The 20,989-nt window shown below is 41.3% G+C and overlaps 1 protein-coding gene across 1 annotated transcript in view; it reads left to right on the forward strand.

Annotated features, from left to right (window-relative positions):
- The first annotated feature begins 5,571 nt into the window (after positions 1–5,571).
- gcgra (glucagon receptor a) overlaps positions 5,572–20,989 on the forward strand; it is a 34,796-nt gene continuing 19,378 nt past the window's right edge. The window contains exon 1 of the mRNA XM_076753500.1: positions 5,572–5,846. The gene's annotated coding sequence lies outside the window, so the exon portion shown is untranslated. The remainder of the gene's footprint in view (positions 5,847–20,989) is intronic.

Here is a 20,989-nt window from a genome sequence, read left to right on the forward strand (position 1 = left end):
TTCCACAGAAACACATGCCACAAAGAGCTTTTTGGATTGGATTGGAACCCATATTTAAGTCATTGAGGAGAGATTTGTCTTTGGTTTGGCTTCTCTATCACATTGCTTTAGCATTTTCTTGGATTCACAGGACCATGCGAGAGAGAGCTGAGTGAGGGACAAGAGGGAGTAAAAGAGTGTCTTTGTTAGGAATTGTGTGAATAGGGAGATAACAGCATCCACCAAATGGCTATTTTTACACTCAGGGACATGGTTTAACTTTACTATAGTACCTCCATAGTTCACAGGAATAAACACCTGCAGCTGTTCTCAGAATAATTATACACACTGTTGGAGTCGCCCTCTCAGTGCATATGGAGCAAGCTTCTAGCAACATTACTTAGCATTCATGTATAGGTTAGTAAAGGTTATTTCCAGATGGATGCTCTGCAGTGCAGTACAGAAAAACTGGTATGGTAACATTCACTTTATTTTTAATTGAAGTAGAGAAATGGGTTAGATTGAACTTTAAAGGCCCCCAAAACACATTTTCTCATTCAGCTTCTTATGAGTGATTCAGTCTCACATGAAAGCAACATTTTCTGCCATACTTAGATGTTTATTCTGCATGGCAGGTGTCAGTTTTTGTTTGGTCTTTTTAACTAGTTTGAAGCTGGCGGAGCTCAGTTGGAAAAAGGTGATGTCACATACACCAATGCACCAATCAGGCTTTAGCAGCGTCTGAAATATAATGTGAAGACACGTGTGGGTTTGTTGGCTTATGTTGCCAGGCTGCTGTCAATAAAATGCCCTCATATCTGCTTACATTGCAATATGCTATTAACTATTTATTCTGTTAATGAATGGCTTATAAATGATAAAAATGTATGCACAACAATATGATCCGTAACTGCAGATCTGAAAGGTACTATGAAATAATGATGACCCACTGAGGCCTCTCTATCATTTATCGAAGCTTTTCCGGGTGCTATGAACCCTGCCTTCATTCAGAGAAGGTCCTGTAGCTTCACTTCACCCTGTGGAAGGAGAGTGGATGTCTGATACTCCAGTCTCTGTCCCGGCCTCCCCGGGGGGAATCAGGCTCGGGACAGCTGGCTGTTTGAGGCACCAGGGTGAGAAAAGAGCATGACTGTACAGCTCAGTCTGAACACCCTGCGGTTACCGCTGATGGAGATCTGGCTGAAGAACACTCAGGCCATCACACGGGTACACGTAAAGGCTTGAATGGAAACATACACTGATTGGCTGTTCGAATGTTGCCTCAAGTTTGGGAATGTATGTGTGTTGTTCCATTACGTGTCGCTCCACCACTCACATCACTCAACTCATGGCACTACAGTAGCTCAAGTGCTTCCACTATGGACACTCTTTCTTTTCAAAGTCAGACTGGTCAAAGTCAATACGCTTTACGTGCAGCTTATTTTCTGTCACATAGCCGCTAAATTAGCGAGACTGTTATGAAATATGGACCTGCAGTGAATCTCCAAAAAGATGCTCTGCAAAGCATCTTGTTCCCAGTATGTTCTATTTATATTCGCTGTCGGTGCATATACAATATGTTGTATAACACACAGATTTTAAAAATGGCACATTTCATTCAATCAAGACTCACCTGCTGCCACAGTACAGAAGCACTGGCTCTCCACTCAGTATTAGTTGAATTGTCCATTCATCCACGTGGTGACGACTGAGACTCTGAAGTTTTTCTGCTCTTATCTCCTTACCTGCTTGCCTGCCTTCCTGGCTCCTGTCTTTTTGTGTGCGCTCAGGTGCCTTCAGCTGTCTCCGCCCATGCCTTGTCTGCATCTTTGAAAAGGTTGGATCGTCTTGTCTGGCCTACTCCTCATCAAGTCCTCTTCAAGGAAACTCATCAGTTTGCTTCTGTTTTCAGTCATCATTAAAGACTTAAATCCTTTTTTGATTTCCTGTCCTCTCTAAGTGTGGCAGTTTGGGTCCTGTGAATTACTAAACTTAACAAATGCAAGATAACGCCAACGAGGAAGTGTCGCATGAAGCATCTATTGGATGGCATTGACTGTTGCCTTATGTGACCCACACGTACTGCACATTAATTGCCTTGAAATGAGCTCGAATGTAAACCCAGACGATACTGCCCAATCACTGTATGATATGAAGACAAACAAGCCATTATGAGTTCAAAACTGTGCAAGAATTTTTATATGCCGCACTGCACTGATCTCATTGTCTGTCATGGAAAATACGATCCTGCCAAATGCCAGTTGAATGGCCAGACTGAAAGAGCGTGACCAGACTCTGAAAACAAGCTTGTCTCTGAGGGCCCAGAGGGACCAGATGCCAAGCCACAGCTGACCCAAATACACAACACGCTGCTACGCTTTGCACTCTCACCTGTTTATTCCCACTGTCAGCTTGCTTTTTCAGACCTTTTCATCTCAGCGCTGACTATTCCCACAACAGTTTGGACTAAGCTCATATGTTTGTTTAGTTTATCTTGGCAGCAGGATGTCCAAGTGGTAAAATTTGCATTAGCTCTTTATTTTGATGTAAACAAATACCTTGACAACATGGGCAGTTGTTTTTACTTCCATGTCTTTAAATACCACATGAAGTGCACCGTGGTATGTTAGGAGTGTATTAACATTTTTTAATATGTGACTCAGCCACGTAAAACCTGCTCCATTATCCTGGCCACTGAGTTTGTTTTTGTAACCTACTCATGTTCCCAAACCAGACCACATTATAATTATGTCAACTATACATCCATCATTTACATTACCTTTTGCGGTGGGACTAATCTCTCTCTTCAAATAATAACTTTGCAATAGCTGCAGACAGATGTGTGTGCTGTAATGAGGACAGAAAATGAGGACATGGCAGAGACAGCAGAGAGAAGGGGAGTGAGCCTAGAGGAAGACCAGAACAACACCTTGTGTCTGTGTGTCTTTTTATGCAATGGAAGCCAATTGGTATATGTGTCTCATTATCAGCATGAATCAAGTTGTGTGTCTCACTCTGTTTGCATTATTACACTGGCTCCCTCTGTTGGATGGTCTGGGGACTGCTGCACTCACCTTCCATACACACCAACCCCCAACCCACGCACACACTCATTTGGTTAATACTGTATGGCTTTTGCTGTTATCGGCCAGACCAATCTGGCAAATGTGATTAAACTTATAGTTTATTTTTCCCTGAGGAGCTTATTTGGGCCCTGAGGAGCTGTTTTAAAGAAGGAGGAATGTGTCTTAGTAGTCGGTATTAAATTGTCAGACTTTCCTCCTTTTATAGCTTATGGAGCGCCTTTACAAAAAAAGATACAGATGGTGCCATGAAAAGACACCTTTGTTATTCTAAGTCATATAGAGCCTATAAATGTGCCAGTAGGTTAATTCAAATGCAGCTATTTCTAATGTCTCAGGGGACAGGGAGAAGGTGTACATCCGGCTCTTGACTGAACTTTCCATTACTTTTATGTGAACCAGAAACATCTCAATATAGAGGCAGTGATGCCTGCCTGATGGATGCTATCGTAGCGTTTTGTGTGACACTGTAGCCTCAGAGAGCTTGAGGCTGTTTTGGCATCACTTCTCAGTCAGGTTGTACTCTTGCACACGTTTCACCAGTTAACAAATTTAAGGAAGGTAAATAGGTCGAAAGCCACACTTTAGATGCATCAAGCATGATGAAATGATAGAATGATAAAGCATGACGTAATATGTGAATAATCCACCAAGGTTTTGGTGTGCAATAAGCATTAAATCTTAGTATATTATAAAAGGCAGAAGAGCTTGTTTAACAATATCATATTTGAGGGAGAAGTCTTGCTTCAGCTCTGCAGAGCTTATTGACACATGCAGGAGGTCGCTGAACCCTGTTTATGGCCAAAGTTCATGTTTAGGTGTGTGAGTGAGTGTGTGTTTGTGTGTTTTGTTCAGGGATTTACTGCAACAGCATACAGCCTTGTTTTCATTTGAGTGCCGTTGTGGGATTTTATTCACAGAATGATATGCAGTCAAATTTGTTGCAAGGGGAGGTAATTGATTAGCTGGTTAGGGATCCAAGAAATTCCCCAGACTGTGAGTGTTAACATACGGTGAGGCTCTGCACTGGGAAAATAAAATTTCCCATTCATTCTGAAATGCTGACAGTATTTGATGCATTTTCAGTAGCTCGCTCATGCTAATCCTTTGTGAGCACATCCATCTGACCTTACACTACAACACAGTCCACGTTTCTGTGACCACGTGATGGATTCTCTGCTTAAAACATTCAGAGTCAGTCGAAGATGAACATCACTGAGGAAGGCACTGATTATTTCAACTTGGCATTTCAGTGGTGATCACAACAAATTCTACCTGTCTAGCAGCAGTATAGAACTATTCCTGCCTGAAATGCATTAGTCCTGCTCAGTATACAAAGTAAAACGTCCTCGCAACAAGAAAGCACAACGGTTTTGCAAAATGACAACTGACATCAGAGGATAAAGTTCATTCAGCAAGTAAAGTAATTATGAAATCTGAGGGAAGTTTGGAAACCTCAGTCTGTCAGGAGCACACAGATATTATATTATATAGTCCTGAAATATTATATTAATATATTGAAGAAAATTTTAATTAAATGATGCTTTAATGACGTCAATAAATGAAAACATGGCCAGGAATATTATAAAAACATCGCAATTATATAATGTCTCAGAAGAAAAAACAGAAAAACAACTCTTCTCAGTCCATAAATCATCCATTGTTAATGAAGTAGTTCGATATTTTGGGGAAAAAGCTCACGTTGTTGCAGAGAGTTAGATGAAAAGATCAATAACTACTATGCTATGTAGCTCTCATGTCTGTATGGTATAAGCCAACAGCCTAACTTAGCTCAGCACAAAGACTAGAAACAGGGGGAAACAGGTAGTAAAATCCACCTAACAGCACCTCTTAAGCTCATTTACTAGTGTATGAAACACTTTTTTGCTGTATTACGGAGTAATGTACTGTTGTACTTCCTGGCTGCAGGACCAGTAACTTCAGGCTGGTTGTCTGGTGGCTGATTCAGCACGTGACCCACTGTAAAACTGCCAGTGTCATTTTTACCATCACAAATGAGATACAATGCATGAATTACTGAACTTTAGAAGTGCTATGCTAGCTGGCTGGCAGTGGGAGCGAAGGCTATTTACCATTCAGATATGAGGTTCAGACCTGAGTGAGCCTACAAATGTTTTCATCCAAATCTGGACAAGGAATCCCAAAAAGTCTAACTTTCCCTTTAATGAGTATTGTGCATTGCAGTTATTGAGTTCCCTCCATGCACATGTAGTTAGGTTATATTAAAACAAACAAACAAACAAACAAACAAATAGACATAAGCTACAAAAAAAAGTTAATAGAAAGTATGATTATCATAAACCGGTCAATTTCTAAATAGAAACACACACACGCACACGCACGCACGCACGCACGCACACACACACACACACACACACACACACACACACACACAGGCCGGCATGCAGATAGATACCCCCCCACCCCCCCACCCCCGTTACGTCACGCGGGTAGGCCTACAAGGAGCGTAATTTAGCGGCTCGCGCTCATTCAGCCACCGGTTCCAACTGCGACCACAGAGTAAAGCCGCGTGCGCTACTTTTTAATGACACCTTAGTTTTAACCCTTCCATTTAAAGCCACAAAGCAGAGCAGAGGACTTCTTCACGGAGCTGAACGAAACAAGCGCTAATTTATTTTGAAAGTTGGATTACAGCGGAGCCACTTGAAGTGAGAGGAAATATCATCTGCCAGATGCGGCTCAGAAGATGAGCAGCAGTGAAGTCCAGACTGGGGAAATAAGAGGAATCCCGTGCTGTCAGCGGTAAGCCTTTGCGTGTTTCTTTCATGCAGTCTGATGATGTTTCCACACGCGCTTCAGGTGAACTGAAATGTCCATAAAATGTGACTTTGCAGAGAGATTGAAGATATGTTAACAAGCGATTTACACTTATTACTGAGAGCCACATTAGTCATTACATGGACTTTGGATTTTTCATTTGGACTCAGTTTCATTACTGGAATCGTTTTCAGAATTCCAGCAAGTGCACTTTAGTGTCACTTATCGCTTCTGTTCAAACGCCGTGTTATCTAAACCATCCTCTATCTGTAATCTGCACTTGGTCTGCTGCCCGGTCTGCAAAGTGTGTTTTAGTTAGGTGGATATCTAACTGAATGTGACTCTGTGCTGTGCACGAATACAGTAATGCACTGTTTACTAAGTTCATGTTTTATATACCCAAAAATGTCTGTTTAACATGCCAGTGTTTTGATTGTTTATGTGGCTCCTAATGGGTTTGGTGAAACACAATTTCTTTGACTGTTTGAATTACAATCAGTTATGGCTCCATAAAGGAAATATATTCCTTTTAGTAAACAAAACTTGACTTGATGCACATATCTGCCTGTGTGGAATGTACTCTATTACACAGTAATGTTGTTGCTTAACTAGGAGCAACAATGAATTAGACTGCATAGGAATAACACTAACACCTGCAGCATGGCAGAATGGAGCAAATACAACAAATGCAATGACATTTTGTGATGAAAGGTGAGATTTAATTTGTATCTTGTAAGTTTACTTGTTGTAAATTGTAGTATTGTTGCATTGCATTCTGTGGTAATGCGTTTCTGTCATTGTGTCCATCCTGCCCACTATGTAATGAGAGCTCAGATCCCTCCAGCTCAGTCAAACAGAAACAAGCCCAAGATCAGAAGGAATTTGCACTATAGACTGAAAATAATGGACATCCTAAACTTACTTCAGGATTGTGAGACAAAAACAAACATTGTTTCGAATAATTAATTGAGTTATTTTGCCCGATTTCTTTAACAGAATTGTGAATATGTACGCCTCAAGTGACTTAAAACAAATATTTAACATCACACATAGTTTATTTATTGTTTTATTATTTAATTTTACAATAGACTTTGCAATTTTAATGCAGTAGCGAATGTACCGAGGGCATCCTGTGCTCTATATTAGAAAAATGTTGCGTCTAATCATGTACCAGACAGAATAAACACATCAGTGCTTCTCTGTGTACATTGAAACACTGAATACATAAGAATTTAATTGTTGGGGGAGTTAATTGTCCGCGAGTGATTTTGAGCCTAATTAGACCCACTTGGGCAGCATCACGCCAGTGAGAGAGCAACATGTGGGCTCCAGGTCCCTTGTGCATCTTGTAATCCACTGTACAGAGTGTTGCTAACAAACGTGCCTCCTGTCAGGTAAACACTCCTCACGTAACTAAACAAACATATTCATTATTACCACAACACATCTGCTGCAGTGATAGCAGAGCTTCTTGCTGAGGCAGCGGCATCACCCCTGTGCATACAGGTGCACTCCATGAATGAGTGATGACTGCATGTCGTCTTTTGTGGTAATGTGCAAACATTAGCAGGCCGCACAGGTGCTTCAATGCATACAAAATACTTATTAGTGCAGTTTTGTGATGCTTAAGGGTAATCTCCTGCTTTTAAGTGCTACTACAATCAGCAGGGCGAACCTTTCCCAGGTGAGAGTTCTATTATGTATGTGGCTGAAAATACTGAAGGATGATACGGTGTTAGGAGGTTGCATTTGCTAAGAGGTTACATACACTACATAGTTGATCCTTACGTGCATGCAGCACAATGTGCATTTAAAAAGCTCACCAGCTAAATGACTCAGACTGGATCTGGGCCCAAGGAGCTAAAACTGAAAACAGTGAGTGCTTTCTGATCTTTTCACCCTCCAGAGTCCTGTCTGTCAACTCTGTGCTCCATATGAGACCATATGTTCAGCTCCAGCTCCAACAGTGAAGATGGGCTGCTCCACTGTGTCGTGGCTTTATCAGCTTTGGATAAGCATTCTGTTCCCCTCAGAGTTCATGTGAGAAAAGATGCATTGATATTTAAATCAGCCCAATCTCCTTCCTCTGTGTGGTGTTTAATTTTGTACCATTGGCATCAGACAGTGTGATCTCAGCTGCGATTTGTCATCAAGGTGTGAGTGTGCTTACGGTGTGTGGTAGGAACCTGGGGCCAAGCTATGCTCGTTGGAAATTTATGTGCATGAAACAGTCCCATTGGGTGTTTTATCACATTGTAAACCACTGCTGAGATTTAATGCTGTCTTGTGGGTTTGTACATGTACAGTTCAACCAGCAGAGATGGCAGGTGGCTACAGGTGACTTGCTCATTGTGTCGCACATGATGACAGGACAAGGAACAGCTAGTGACTGACTCTATGTTGGAGTCAAGTGATTTTAAGAAAAGAAACTTTTACAACTCAGGAAGGGACTGTATGGGCTGAAGCTTATGTTTCAGTCTGTAAAAAAACAAAGCCAGAAAAAGAGGATCTTCCCCATGTTTTCATTGGCTCTTGTCTTGACTCAGAGAAACATTGCAACACCCAGTACACATGTCAAAATAATCAGGCTTAAGCTGGTGGAACTTATTTAATGGTGGTCCCCGATTTAACCACAGTGCACCTTTTTGAAGCAAGTGAACATTTGATGTCACAATTCATCTATTTGAAAAGGAAGGAAATATTAATCAAGGATGAGAAAAATAAACCAAACTCTCCTCGCCTAATAATTATCACATGGTCCCTTCCTTTATACAATTGAGGCTACACTACGCACTGCTCGCAAACATTTGGCTTGTCCTGTACTTCTTTGATCCATATCTTGCTGGTTCGAGTTATCCTGTCTGTGTACGTCAGCTTTCCGTCTGTGGTTACTGTGGCTGCTGGGAAAATATGGCGAAGACATTCAGTGAGAGACAAATCAGAGATGGGGAGGACACATGACAGAATACAGCGCACAGTATGTCGTCACAGTTGATTGCCACTGTTGGATGCATTGTGGTGTATTCGGGACCAATTGCTTTGACATTTTTGACTTATGTTTTCAGGATAGTCTGGTAAGTATTTAACACTGAAAAGAGGGGAGAAATGTTTTTTATCTGAACAGTTGAAAATGTATTTGGGTGGTCCGTGATGGTATGATAGAGTACATAACTGGCATGCTGCGGGATTGAGGTCTAAGAGAAGTGAACGAAAGGAAGACTTGGCGCTTGAGAGCGGAAGAGAGAGGACAGCCTTAACATATCTCTGCCTTTTGTGGTTTCCTGAGTATGAGCCATCTAACAAGATGAGAGTGAGAGAGAGAGGATAGATGAGAAGAGAGCAGCACAGTGGCTTTGCTTGTTTCTTGCTGTGCTACCGTATACTTTTCTTTGTCTGTAGCATAGAGAATAGACCTGAGAGTGGAAGAGAGAAAGGCAGAGACAAGAGTCCTACAGATAAAAACGAGTTCAATCTCTGAGAGACTGAGCGAAACAGAAAAGAGACAGAACTAAAGAGAGGTAATCAGAGGATCCTCTGCAGGGTGAAGGCCTGTGGTGGTGCGAAGCGCAGGTGTGAGGAGGAGTGTGGGCGTCACCACCCCGTAAAGTGACCACAGACGTCGCTTGATGCTGTGCAGGCTCCGATTCAAATGGACCCCCACAATGGGTGGAGGGCTAAGAATAGCTTCCACTACAAAGAGCTGTCACTCTGGATTGTAAGGGTCCGTATGGATACCGCCGCCGGGCTCCACTTAGCCCTTTGTTCCATCCAGCTCATAACACCTTGTCTGTACACACACACTTAACTGTTAGCCACGCACTCATGAGGCAAAAAGGACCGGATGATCAAAAAAAAAAAAAAAAAAATTAAGACAAAGGGCAGTCATTTTAAAAAGAAAAACAAATGTTTTTTTTTAATAACCATCCAGTAGTGTCAAAGATATTATGCTTTATCAGCACGCACATGTTTCAAACACATTAAATGATTATAGGAATAAGTTCAAAACTAGTTTGATTTATCCTTGTTTTCCTTGTTTTGCAGCCACATACAGAACACACACACACAAACACACACAAAACACACACTGTATACGTACAGAAACACAGTTTTTATATACACAATTGAACAGGAAGCATCAAAACCGATCCCTTCCTGTTAGCTGCAGGAAACATCTACTGCTTATTGAATAGAAATCGACTCCCATGTTGCTTCGAGCCACAGTTTGATGGGTGATTTTGCTATCCAACTTTCAGACACGTGCTGGGTTAAACTGATAAGAGTTTATTAAATCTCCCCAAGTACACCTAACAGCGTGCCAGCAGCAGCCCAACTCCTGTCATGAAACCTCTTCGAAACAAGCTCTTTACCTGCAGAGGAAGATCAAATTACTTTTTTGTGTTTATGGAGCAATACACAGATACACTTGCTACAGCAAGAGAAAATTGCTTGTGAAAGTGGAGCACGAGCTCTTTTTATTGAGATACAACACAAGTAAGAGTGAACATGTCAGCGTTTCTTCATGGAGTTTATTGCTTCAGCCATGGCTTCCTTCTTATTTAGTTTTCTTCACATAGTGAGGAGCAGATTGCGTTGTTTTTTTCTTTGCTGATGAAACCGTTTCCCTCTCAGCCCATCTGAGCATTGTTCTGATGTGGCTCTCTGACCTCTGGGCAGCATCTGTTGCCTTTCCTCCATGTTCTCCTCCGCTCAGTACCAGAACCAGAATCAGATATGAAGCGCAGTACATTCCAGCACTAACTGTGGCCTGAGTGGCTGCCAGCAGCTTACCTTCCTGCCCCTGTGAACAAATCCAGACAATGTTTTGATGTTGCCTGCTCTGCTGTGGGGAAACGACAAGATTAATCAAACTGACACGCCAGAAGAGACGTGCAGCCCCTCACAGTGAACAGGTTGAATGTTTTCTGCAGCGGTGGTCAAAAGGAATCAGCTCTTGAGCTTAAGCTGTTGTCAAAAAAAAAAAAAAAAAAGGCGCTGAAAAGTGGTTTTAAAATTTCTTTTAATGTATTTGTGTTTTAGCGCATGTGTCTTGCCACAGTCAGAAAACATTGCATCATTTCATTCTTGCTACAGTAAGAGCTTCACCGCATTCGCTCTGAGTGTCGGCCAGACACTTAAATCATATCCCTCCTGTTTTTACTCAATCAGTTCATGAAAGTCCCACCAGGAATAGTTTGAGGATTACTAGGTTCAAAGGTGACTGCCTGATAGTTGGAGCTGGCGCTGCAAAGTGGATTACAGAGATTCATTTACCCATTACTTTAAATCAATACCTGCTGGCTGTAAATGCTGCTGTCATTAATAATGACTTTTTAAAATAACTCATCCATCAACGGGAAATCCTGTTTATTCATTACAGGATAGCTGTTACAGAGAATGAGTTTCGGCAGAAGAATTATGGATTATGCATTATTTGGATTGTTATTAAATCAAGTGTGAACAATTCCTTTCTTCACAGGTCAAGTATTATTATTTCTTGAGCACAATACAGTCATGTAGCATTTTTTTAAAAAAGTCAAACAGAAATTGGAATTCTGCACTTTTACGTTTATTTGTGTCACTCGTGCAAGTTTAACTGCGTGATGGTTTGTGTTTTCTTGCCCTAAACAACCATAATACCTCACTGTACATTAGCCATAAGATAGTGAGCAACGACAGATGTGTGTGAACTCAGCACTCACAAGAGACTCCGACCTGTTGTTTCCCTCCAATCCATCTTCTTTTTGCCCTCTCCTCTCTGTACATTCATGAAGTAAAGTAAATTTCCCCTCCAGTCGGCAGTCGACGTGGACAAAGAGACTAATTACGTTATGTCAGCTGACAGAAGAGGTCACTGCTGCTGGTCCTTCCCACACAACAGTCCACAAAACCCCACAGTACGTGCAGATTTTTAGCTCAAGTTCAAGTTCAACTATGCAAGTAAGAAAAATTTGCAGAATTTATGCAACATGCATGTATGTTTGTCTTTGCGTTGACTTTTTTTGTAACTCCATCCTGCAAAAAATTGCTGTGTTCATCTCATAATGGAAAGGGGGATGTCTAGCTGTGTTAGCTTTCTTTGCATTTCAGTTTGATGCTTTTAGCATGTCATGCTTTTAGCATTGCAGAACACACAGAGCTGATAAGAGTGAAAGATTCTATAATAAAACCAGAAATGTTTGTAATTTTCTTTTCTTTTAAAGTTATAGATTTTGTCTGAATGAAAATCCAAACCGCATTTTGAAGTCCCAATAACCAAACTGTCAACACCATTGATTATATAAAATGAAAAAAACATGGGAGTCAAAGCAGACAGGAAACAGATGTGGACCAATAAAAATTTCGAGCTGCCTCCAGATGTTTATACTCAGACTTTTTAGAGTCTTTGGTAAATAACTCTCTGTAGACAATCAACCTGCCCATTAAATTCAATCAGAGCTCACGTTTTGTAGATGGAGTGAGACATGTAGCCTCATGCTCAGGAGGTCATGACTGGAATTATCTCTGACGACTCTGATAAGTCATGCTGGCCTGAGAGAAGTCAGTGGGTTGTGATGATGGAAAGACATCACTTGTCTTGCTCTAAGATGAATCACACAATCAGGCTCATATGATTACTCACTAATGACCAACCTACGTGCTCCAGTGTTGACTGAACAGGGCCAGTGTGCACGTGGCTGTTCAGGGGTGACTGTTGGTCAAGTTGTGGGTCAGATTTGAGAGTTTGATAGGTGATAGTTGTGTTCAGTGGGGGAGTTAACTTGCCCGTCCTGTGGGAAGTAAATTCCTCCTCAGTGCACACAGAGACATGTCAGTGTAGGGTGCAGACGGGAACAAAAAGATTTATTGCAGCAGAATCAATACCAGCAGAGGTACGGTAAAGGATTTGAAAAGATGAAAGAACACAACATGGTTTTGCTTTTCTCTGAACTGCTTTGTAAACCCTGGAGGAGGTAACGGTATTGAGCCATTTTCTGTTTGCTCAGATCTACGCTGGTGAGGCACTAAAAATACCCCCTCTTCCCTTGCAACGTGTGTGGGTCGAGGGTCAAGTGCAGCTCCTTTTGCTCCCCAACACGGCCTATTATCACAGTACAGAGCACAAACAACAGTCGCTTTATCTCGACGGCTGCTCAACTGGAAACTGTCGCAACCATGCCTTTGCCATGGGCTTTGAGTCTCACATGACCACTTTTCTCCAGCCACACACAAATGATCTGTGAAATCTCATTGATAGTCTTTCTTAAAGTTACAAAGGCTTAACAGGAATAAAAACCCATAAACAGCAAAATAATGGATACATCTAAAATGGCAGATAAACCATGTTGTTTTTCCATCTGAAAGAATGGAAAGAGTCAAATAAGTTTAGTTTGCTGGAAAATTAGGTCCTCATCCAACAACAAGGCTTCTTTTGTACAAAGTGAAGAAAAAAATGAACTGCTGAATATGTAAATGAGAAAGAAAAGTAATCTTGTGTTTTGATGTTTTCTGTTTTCTTTTTTTTTTAAATCAGACTCACACAGAAAACTCAGAAGCTAAACCAATGAGTGGTCACATTGCTGGCCAGAGCTTTTACATGAAACTGTAAGGAGGGATGTATAAGGTCTGAAGAGGGTAATTGCTCCATCATTTGGTTTAATCACACCTTCCTCACATCTGCAAGGCAAAACAGCCCCGACACTAAAACATTGCCCATGAAATGGATCATGACTTCAGAGTGTTTGTTAGAGGTTTTGCATTCAACAAAGCTTTAGGTCGTCATAATCCACCCAGAAAATGTGTCAGCTTTCCTCTTTCCTCTTGACTTATTTTCCTTCCAGCTTTACCTGGTTGGTTGCAGGAGTAACATATGGGAATTGTGATAGAAGATATATTTTTCTGAACTGTAGAGTGAGTGCAGTTCATGTGTGATGAGCAACAGCAACATGTAATATCCAATGGATAAAGGTGCAGACTATTCCCACTTCTGGGAGATTTAGTACAATGTGCCTTCCCTGAAGCTCATATTCACTGTATCATGTAATAACTTCAGAACTCGGCTTTACGCACATGAAATGAGAACATATAGGACAGACAAGTGGATCTGGATGAAAAGCCATTTGTTTCATTGATACAGAAAAGAGCATGTTGTATGACATTAGATATAGACTAATATTAATATGATACTGTTCCTCTTACTCATCTTTTTTAAAGTACTACATGTGATATAAAAACCTTCAATTCCTGAGAGTTAGATGAGAAGATTGATACCATTAATGCCTAGTCCACACATACACTAGGATTTTGTTTTAAATTAGCTTTTCCCATTCTCAAAAACACAACTGAAGCACTGTTAAGAGCATGCCAAACCAACATGCAGCAAGAACTCTAATCCTAAAGCCTTGTTGGCCAATCAGAAGCCTGAAATAAGCAAAATCTGGTACCTGTAACTTGAGGTCTGAGGCGCTGAAGGATGTGACTGAGTCTGTGTCATGTGAGTGATGTATTATGCAGCGGTGACCTCTGTTGTGCATTCTGACACCTCTGTTCCTCAATGCAAGTGGAGGAGTAACTGCACATTTATGTGTAAACACGTAAGAAGTACTAGCACTATTTGGGGCGCTGCCATTGCACAAAATTTCCTCGTGTAAACAATGGAGACAATGGCACACGCAGTGCCATCACAAGCCAAAAGCTCAGTTTTCCCCATCGACTCGTCAACACTGTGAAGTGTCTGAATATCTTCAGCCTGGAAGGAGTTTTCCAAACGTCTGTTTTCAATGACCCATTTATAAAAACACCCGCGTATGTGTTGACTATGGCATTAGATGTGAAAATGTTACTAATCTTCTCGTCTACTTCTTCTTAAGAGAGTGAGTATTTAGGTAAGTAGGTCATAAACTTCAAAACTTGAAAATTTCAGCCTTGAAATGTCTTTGTTACGTGATTTTTTAACATGTTTTTATTTTTCTTCACTGCCGTTCCGAGCTGATTGCAGTAGTCAGCACTGCTGCAGTGCTGCTCGCTGTTAGTGTTTTAACACATAAATGGTTTGGAAGAAGGGCCAGACATGAATTAAGGCTTTTGAATGGCAGACAGTGTCCGACTAATATCTTCCAGAGGAGCTAGTTTTGTCTGTCTTTTCATTGCATGAAGGATTTCTCTTCAGTTTTTGGTTGATTGTTAGTAGGAGTTAAAAAACAACATGTCCTCCTGCGTCACTGAAGATACTGCTGATGTCAGTGTGTTTTTGACCCGAGGGGCTGGACATGGGCCTCCAAATGCTGTGTACACAGCGGGAGACATTGACCTCCATCCACATGTAACACACACTCACACTCCCTGCTGAGGGCTGTCACAAGAACACAGGAAACACCCACAACATTAAGTGTTGGTTTTGGTGACTTAATCAACCCTCTGTACAAGAACGTCTGTGAGAAACATTGAAATATTGCTTTCTGCTTGCAAAAAAACGGCAAAAAAGGCAAAATGAAAATGCGACTGTGGTAGAAAGCTCTGTGAATGATGTCCCTGTATCGTTTAAATCAGTGCACAGTCTCTCCTGGAAGGCATTCATAGCGCTACGTTCAAAGTGAGCGAAATTGTTATGTAAAGAAAAAAACGTACTCAAACCGATTCATCGATTACCAAAATAGTTGCTGGTTTAAATGTTGACAACCAGCAGAGCACATTCAACACATCATCAGGGACCCTGATGAAGTGTTGCTGGAGTTTTGGACTCCTCAGACTTTTTCCCATCTCCATCCCTCTTGGAAGCAGGTTGCACAAGACATACCTACATACCTTTACATCCCTAGAGCCATGTCAGGCAAACAATAACAGAATGATAAAAACAGTTTGAGAAGGAAGTTGATGGAGTTGGATCGTCCACTTGTGGCGTATCAAACTACATTCATTTTCAGCCATTAAACCTTCATATTATGCTGATAGCGAAGCAGTGTTTAATAATCAGACATGTCAAATCAGCAGTGTTTCTAAAATTTGGTGAACACTCCAGGTGAAAACAGATAAGATGTTTCATCTGCTGGTATTTAATCATTTGCTGACAGAACTTCGCCTTATCAAGGCATTTATTTTTCTTTCATGACGCCCTCACACCTCACCTGACTGACTGGCTGCCTTCTTCTTTTCTGTGTGGTGATTCATGCCTGCCACTTCACCTCTAGAGCTCTCCCCTGTCAAACCTCATCTCCTCCTCTCCTTTAAAGAGCTGCCGTCAACTGTGCTCTCCTCCCCTCGCTGAGCTGCGTTGTTATAACCTAAACATATCGAATATTCACTACACACCAGCACATTGCTGCTATGGACTATTCTCTCCACAGACATGTGTTGAGCTCCTGAGGGTCTTTGAAGAGCTCATGACAGCCTCAGACTTTGGCTGTCAGCACTACAGATCTTATTTGCAAACATGACCGAGTGGATGACAGGCATTTTTATTCAGTCACCTGTGTTGTAACCCCACCTCTCTGTATGCCCTCTTCTATAGTGTTTGGCCTTCACTGCTACACAGTGTAACATCTTGGAGAAGCTTTAAACTAGTGTGGTGTCAAATGTGCTTAAATGTGTGTGTCTTTGTTAGAAACAATTAGCTTTTTAGGCTTTAGATGTAAAATCTGAATTCTGTTAATGTAAAGACAACTCAGGAAGCACTGATGGTAAAGGGCGAGTGGACCTGCAGTGAAGTAGTCAGTTAAGGGTCCTCTTAAAGATAGACATACAAGGATGTGTGTGTGTGCATGTGTATATTTGTGTGCTCATCTGTTTTACTGCCTAATTAGTCTCTGTTTGCTGATTACATTACCTCCCTTACATAGCCATCTAAATGTTTCTAACAGCTGTGTCTTTGTAGGCTGACACAACTGCAGCTGTGACGCAACTGTATGAAAGTATCTCTGTATCAGCTGTATTACAGTATACTGTCTATTACACTACGTAGACACTACTCTGTTTACCAGGTTTTATCTAAAACGTATCAGATTTTATGTCACTCATGCATCGAAAGGTAGTATTTAAACAAGTATTTAAAGTAATCAGAAATAACAAATAACAGATTTGTGCTTAAAAAATGTTTCACCCACAGGTTTTTGCATAACTGCTTTTCCTCTTGTTTCTTTGACATGCAAAAGCACATTCTTTCGGCAAGTAAAAAAAAAAAAAAAAAAACGCTCTGAGCCAAACTGGCAGAAATTCACTGGTTCCAGATTCTCAAAATGTTGAGTTTTATTGCATTTTATTGTTTTGTCTATGCATTAAAAAAAATATAAAGTGTGTTAGGGTTTTGGACTGCTGGTCGTATAACACCAGACATTTGAAGACATCTGCTCGGACACTTTTATTCTATTTCCTCACATTTTATAATTGTTAGTTATTGCCGCAGAATGAACTGCACATAGCCGACTATAGTCACATATATTTACATGACTTTATTATAGCGGCACAGAAAGCAGATGAACTGTACAGGCTGTCGGAGGCTCTGGATTTATTCTCAACATTCTTGCCTGTTATCACATCTACAGCCTCCGAGCTGCTTTCCTGTCCCCGCTCATGCTGCTGCTCGCTGTTGCATGACATGTTAGTATCATCTTTGCTCATGAATGACTTAAGATTTTGATGCTGCACAGTGCACGCCAGCCCTCCTCAGTGATGAGAGGCAGGATGCTGTATGTTATTTTGTAGTCTATAAACGACATCTCCAGTGCACAGACATGGGGAGTGATAACGCTGTCGGTCTAGCCCGCCTAATTAAATGACTGAATGACAGTTTACGACACACAGTCCACATTCATGGATGAGCTCTGTGTTTTGTGTTTGTAGATAACGTCTGTTCCTGCAACCTGGACTGTTTGTGTGGTTAATTCATTCACGAGTGGGGTCAGTTGCAACAAACGAACCCACAGCTCTTCATGGGAGGATAAATGACACTTTAGGCCTATTTCGGTATCTCTGCAGCTCAGAACAGAACAAAAGCGGTCGCATAGCTGCCTTAGGTGCCTCAGACGGGCTTTGTGTGGCGCAGACGGCTCTTTAAGGTTAAACACACTGAGGCCACCTTTAGCTTTCTTGCTACTAACAAGCAGCTCAACAACAAAACAGCAACTTGGCTATGCATGAAAAACTCAAATGAGACACCGCTGGCAAGCTGAAATTATTTTGGGAGCATTACAAAGCACTCGAGGCAAAGTTTACATAATGATGGCTTTAAGCATCTACAGTAAGTGTGTGTTTGTGTGGGTGTGTTTGAGAGATGAGCGAGGGAGAGCGGCAGAGCAGAATGTGTGTATAACGGAGAAGATGGAGCGGCAGATAAGTTGCTTTGCTTTCTCTGGCAAGTAGCAGTAAGGAATTGTGTTCATTTTAGGCTGAGGATGATAACAGATGCTAAGAGGGGGAAATGGAGTGAGATAACGCAGAGGAGGAATAGGAGCGATCAAGAAAAGGAGGGGATGTGGGAGCCAAGTGAAATCAAGACAAATCACTTCAATTTACTTTATATTTCACTGAGGGAATGCGCACATTAAGATTTACAACTTTAAACCTCTTGGATGTCTTCTTATGTCCAGGTTATAGTGCAGGAGGCAATTCATTCATCATCAACATCCCCTGAGCCAGAATGTGCATTAATATTAACACAAGTGCAGCAGGGATCTTCTTTTTTGCTGCTTGGGATAACTTACTGTCATGCAACCAGCTGGGAAAATCTTTTGTTGATCAAAACGATAATTCTTTTTGTGATTATCAACAAATCGCACAAAACCACCAGATTCAATCGTGGCTTTAACTTGTTAACAAGTATTCTGTGTCTTATCATAGACTTCCAGCATACATGTTATCTAAAAACACATAAAATAGCCATAACATTGTATTTGAAGTGGTCGGCAAACGTGACTAAATGTAATGTTAATACATTACCTCGTCTGTGAACATTTCTGCACGAGTCACGTCAGCTTACATTTTCATGATGGCTGTTAAACAGTGAAGAACAAGAACAACTCCCATGATCCCATGCTGCTTCACATCATCAAACCCCGAGTGGCAGAAACGACATACTTTGCATTTAAGTGTTGTACATGCCTACATTTGCTTTTCAGCACTGTGTTTCTGTCATGATAATGAACATCATCAGCACTGTTCTTTCCTCTCAGTGCATGAGATTGAAATGCAGATGTGGTCTTGTTTCAGAATAAGTAAAGAAGTCGTCATTGTATTAAAGGAATTTGTCATTCAATGCAACACTCTCGCTTTTTTTTTGGATAGCAACAAAGTTGTGGCAGAATTTCCGAGTATACATCAGACTGAGGTCACATAGACAGTACTTGTTAATGGGACAGATTCATTGTTGGATATAAGCCCCTCAGGTTATTTGGTGGTAATGAAAACAATACCAGCCTTTTCCTTTCTGTTCCAGTTCAACCAGCAAGTACTTCATAAGTGCTTGTATCATGTCCCTCTTTCCTGCTGCGCAGGAGGACATGTGTTGTATGACAGTGACTGTTATGCAAAAACAGAAGAAGCATACGGAGTCCGTGCACTGGCTGTGCTTACTGTTTATTTAACCTTCTTTACATGAGCTGATGTTTTTTTTTTGTCATGACTTTTGATTAGTATTGCAAGTCCATTAAAGTTGTACCCAGGTTAGGGTTAATTACCACTTTTCAAATGTTCCCAGTCTGTGCAGCCTCGGAGCTGCAGCCTCTTCCCTCATAAATGATGTCATTTTTGCTTTTTTTCAGTGGGCTGGACTGCTTTGCTAAATAAGGTTTAAGAGATTCGGTGTATCTGTGTTTGGGTTCCACTGTTCCACCATGCTGTGCAGCTTTGTTGCTGTATAAGACAGGGGGGATTACTGCACATAAACACTGCCTGCCAGCATCCATAAGAACTCAATGTAGAATAAAGCCGCGTGGATACAAGGTGGATAAGACATGGTGTAGGGATCACCTAGGCGCTTCCATAATTCAGCAGGTCTATTTGGAGTTACTTCATAAACATTGAATACTACAGGGGCCACTGTAGGAGGTGCGTGTGTGAATTCCTCTGCTCAACATATACAGTAAATTAAACACGTAAGGGTCAGACACCCTGCACAGGGTTGTTTGTGGGAATATCTCTAAAGGGGCCGCACTGAAAGGAAGTCCAGTAAGGCTTTGTCCCTCTACACTGTATCTGTCTTTATTTGTTTTGTTGTGGAGCCTCGTTTCTCATTTCTGTTTGTGGAGTTTCTTACAATCAGTCATTCAGCACATACATGATCCAAAAGGAGCGGTCTCATTAGCATAAAAACGAGCTGATGCCAATCTGCGGGTCAAATGTCCTCATTAAAGTGTCGATCGTTCCTCTATGAAGATCTGCTTTGGTTTTTTTTTTTTTTTTTTTTTCTTCCAGCTGTGCATTTGTTTGCATAGTAATGTTATATTTTGCTTGGGCAGAAACTGCATCCAGAGACAGTGAAATGTTTTTTTTCTGTCCTTCTTTAAGCTCTGCATTTGTTTATTTCCCTTTACAGTTTCCCATTGGACCTAATTAGGCAGGTTTATCGTATGGTCTTGTTCTGATAACAGTGTTTGTTTGTCAGACAGTGGCTTCAGTCCCTGAACTCGAGCCCTTATTAGTAGTAAGTGAAGTTGTTCACTGTCAGAGCATCATAACAGAGCCGCTGGCAGCCAGGGCGTTCTTGTTTTAGTCCCAATCCTGACTTTTACTGTAATGGAATGAAAGCAGCCTCATTCAATCACTCAGCTGTTGGGAAATAGTCATCACTTTTGCTGTTTCTCAAGCCACATCCTTTCGCATAAAAGGCTGTTGACACCACAAACTGAACAGCCTCACCATACTCTTTTGGCACCGATAACGCTTTCAGCAAACGGACTGTTTTCTATTTGCAGACAGCTGAATCGGTTTGTTTGACTTGTCACACTACCTTCTAAGTGTTGACAGGTGAAATTGCAGTGTTCACTTCGCTCCTTGCGCACATGTTTATACCAATTCTCAGGCAATAGGTGAGAATGTCACAGGGAGATTTATTACTGTGGAAAAACTCTCCTTTTTACTCTCAGGAGACAAACTCTGAAATGCTTTACAGGTTTTGAGCTTTATATGCTGTTTCATTTTTGTACGAATATACGGAAATATCT

Source organism: Chaetodon auriga, chromosome 16 (genome assembly GCF_051107435.1).
Source record: "Chaetodon auriga isolate fChaAug3 chromosome 16, fChaAug3.hap1, whole genome shotgun sequence".
Lineage (NCBI taxonomy): Eukaryota > Metazoa > Chordata > Actinopteri > Chaetodontiformes > Chaetodontidae > Chaetodon > Chaetodon auriga.